We start from the raw sequence: 3,759 nt of genomic DNA, 5'->3' as shown, positions 1-3,759 counted from the left end.
CGAGGGAAAGAGCAGGACTGGAAGCGACAACAGACTGTGGCAGGTTACCTTAAGCCTGGGAAATTGGAACGGCTGTGAGTTTAAAGTGTTCTCTTCCCCATTCGAGCGTTGAAAGGAAGTTATCCTCAGCGAACACATGTCTGTCGCTTAAAAGTGACAAAGGAAATGAGATGAAAACGTTCATAAAATTCTACATTTTATGAGTCAAGAGTTTTGGATCCTTTTATGGTGTCCACTATTTGATTTACAGGACACATCGGCAGTTTTTATTGTACAAATTGAGATTCACACATTTTTTTATTTTTATTTTTTTGAAATATCTTTAAGACAATTTCTATTAGCTCTTTATTGGAAGAGCGCAAAATAGGGGTGGAGGGAATTTTATTTATTATTAAAAAATTTTCAAGTGCTAAGATTATAAAAAATTATCGTACTATATTTTTATACCCGCTACTTAAAAAAAAAGTAAACGGGTATATTGTGTTCGTTAGAATGTTTGTAACAGGAAGAAGGGGTATCTCCGACCCTATAAAGTATATATCGAGCCTGTTTGCATAAATAACGTAAGCGCCATTTCTCCAAAATTGGTTTTGTGCATCCGCACCAAAAACATTAAATTTTAATGTTATAAATTTATGGATATATTGGACCGTCAATTTAAACGTAAGCGACAGACGGCATACGAAACACGACACACGATCACAAAAAAAATCTCTCTCCTGTAAAATTTTCTTTTTGGCGCTTACGTTATTTATGCATATAGGGCTCGATGTATTCTTGATCAGCATCAACAGCCGAGTCGATAAAGCCATGTCCGTCCGTCCGTCTGTGTAAACGCCAAGAGATATATCAACCCAATTTGATTGTTTGTTTTAAATTTTTTTCAAGGCCCCTTCCGCCCCCGTAAATTGCGATAAACCACCACGTCTACAGTTTTTAAGATAATAGGTTTCTTGTGGTTATAAACGTTACCTATTAATATTATATATTATCCCACTGAATCTCTGAATCACTGATCTCGACTATAGCCTTTCCGACTAGTTATTTTTAAATTCTTAAAAAATTAGTTTGTTACTTAATTCTGTTCTAATACTTATTAATACATTGAATAGAAAAAAAAGGCAAATTTCATAAGACTAAAGTACAGAATGATTGAAAAGATCGCTCAAGTAATGCTATACTGAGCTACTGACATATTTTCCCAAACAATTGCTGATCTTCTCTTCTTTAGTCTTCCATTTAAAATTATCGATATTTTCACAATCCCATTTCTAAGTATTGACCTACCAAACGTATTTATTCTAATAAATGAAATTTTTAGCATTATTGATTGATCATACAATCTAAGTATAGAACTCCCAACTGTTAACTGATCTTAAAAAATTAAATATCTTTTGATAAAAAAATACAAAACAAAATACAAACTCCTTTACAGACTGAACTTCCATCTGATCACTTGAAAATGTTTTCTCACACATATCATGAACTCAATCCATCCCTCTCTTACAAAATATCTTTCTCTATCCCTCTCTTACTATATTTTAGCTTCCAAAAAGCTGTTCCATAAATTAATGAGGAAGCATATTTGGCTCTCAGATGAGACAGCAACATATGCACTCAAACGGATCAGTTACATGCAGAGCCAAGGAAGCTCTTAACTTATACCGTTCGCTTTGCCCACCCACACACAACCTACAAACACACACACACACATATGTATATATGTACACACAGAGAGTAGAGCCGAGTTGAGACTCGAGTCACATACATAAATAATCCGAGGCCGAACTTTTGGTTATTAACTTTCAAGCAAGTTGCTCATAACAGTTATAAATTGATTGACGCTGATTATATAACTTCCTCAAGCTAACAACAAACACAGACTCTACTGTACTCCACTCCAGACAGACAGACAAGACAGCCTCGAGTCCCCTTTCCCAGTCGTAGAGTCCCACTCTCTCCCTTCTCCCCATATAAACCGATCGCAAAATAAAAAGTGTTACAAACACGCTACTGTCTAATGACGAACCAGACATAGTTAAAGATACCCAAAGCCGAATCCGAGACGGAGGTAAAGGCAAAGACAACGACACCACCAACACCACCAGCACCACCGACACCCACTGCCTTACATTCATAATCTATTAAAAGAAAACAATGCCGTGGAGGCGACACAGCATCCGGAATTGTAATGCCAAAAACGGAGTAAAAAGAAAGAAAACGAGAAAGAAACGCTATCTTTGGCAAACCGAAGACTTGATACCTTTACAGATATTAAATATAAACTTTTATGGAATCGAATATATTTCACATGTTCTAATTTTGTCAAAATTATGTGGATTGAATTAAAATTGAGTTGGTTATTTTGACTCCGATAAAGTGAAAGACGATGCATTTAAAATACTGAGCAGGGATTCACCCTGAAAACTAAACGGTATTTAATTTGTTTGAAAGATACATTAATTTTTAAGATATCACAATAAAGAAAAATATATTTATATTAAGTCTTTGTTTTTCACCGAAACCAACCGAGAATTTCCTAAAAATTTTAATTGCTTATTTATTAATACACGACCAAGTACAATCGGCAAAGAAAAAATTAAGATATTGCCAATAAGAAAACAAATTATATTAAGAATTAACAATTACTATTACTATTAAATATAAATTATGAACTGAAACGAAAAAATTTAAAATAACGTCAGGGGTAATAAAAAATTATAAATGATCCAACATTTGTTGCAAGAGTGGGGGAAATCCCAGAAAAACCTAATCAGATTATTAAGTGTTAGTATTGGTATTAGTAATAGTGTTAATATTACACTACCATAAGTATAAGTAGTAGTGGTAGTAGTAGTACTTACTACAAGGTAATTTAACAGGTAATTAGTATTAGTAAGGTCAGAGATTTCTCGAAAAGATTCGGAAAAGTAAGGATTTCAGGATGGTGAGCAGGTTCTGTGGAGAATATTCGGTTGGTTTCGACCAAATCCACTAAATTAGGTACTACTCACAGCTTAAAGACGAACTTAAACAAATTTTCGACACAGCTTTATAATTGAGAAAAAAGTTCATAGAAATAGTCTAGACTAATCCACTTCTCGTGCTGATCAGGAATGTAGGCGTATATTTGTATTTTCTATGATCTACACACTCTGTAATGCGTTGCGTACTTTATGCAATATTGTTATACCCACTGCAAGGGAATAAAAAGTAAGAGAGAGAGAGAGATTGAAAGATAGAGGCAAAAGAAGACACAAATGCGGAGATAGAAGACCAGAAGAATTCAGGTTTACAATGCGGTAATGCACACTGCAGTAGTTGCATTGCCTGTGTGGCGTTTCATGGTGTTTGGTGGTGCTTAACAACCTGTCCAGCTACCGAGCATCGCTTCAAGCTGGACCAAGCTTAACTCAGTCAGACAGTGGGTCGAACGGTGGGCATAAATGGCTTGTTGAGCGGGCGGGGGTGTCTATGGCTACTGTGCCAGTGTTCCACATTTCGCATACGGAAATCTGCAATGCGATGGCATCTATGAAACATGCCAGGTCTTAGGCCGTTGACAGGTGGGGGTCCGGGTTTGGTTTCCCACCAACTGACTGGTCTCCCCTCTCTCTCTCTCTCTCTCTCTCTCTGTGTGAGTCTGTTTCCTGCTTTTGCGGTTCTCGACGCAGCTCACAACTTTCACCTTTCACGTAATCTTTCGCACACAGAGTCTCCAGGCTTTGCCCAGGCTGTTTGCGATCTTCAGCCTAGTCC

The sequence above is a fragment of the Drosophila innubila genome, assembly GCF_004354385.1.
Source record: "Drosophila innubila isolate TH190305 chromosome 2L unlocalized genomic scaffold, UK_Dinn_1.0 4_B_2L, whole genome shotgun sequence".
In the NCBI taxonomy this organism is placed as follows: domain Eukaryota; kingdom Metazoa; phylum Arthropoda; class Insecta; order Diptera; family Drosophilidae; genus Drosophila; species Drosophila innubila.
This window is presented reverse-complemented; position numbering follows the sequence as displayed.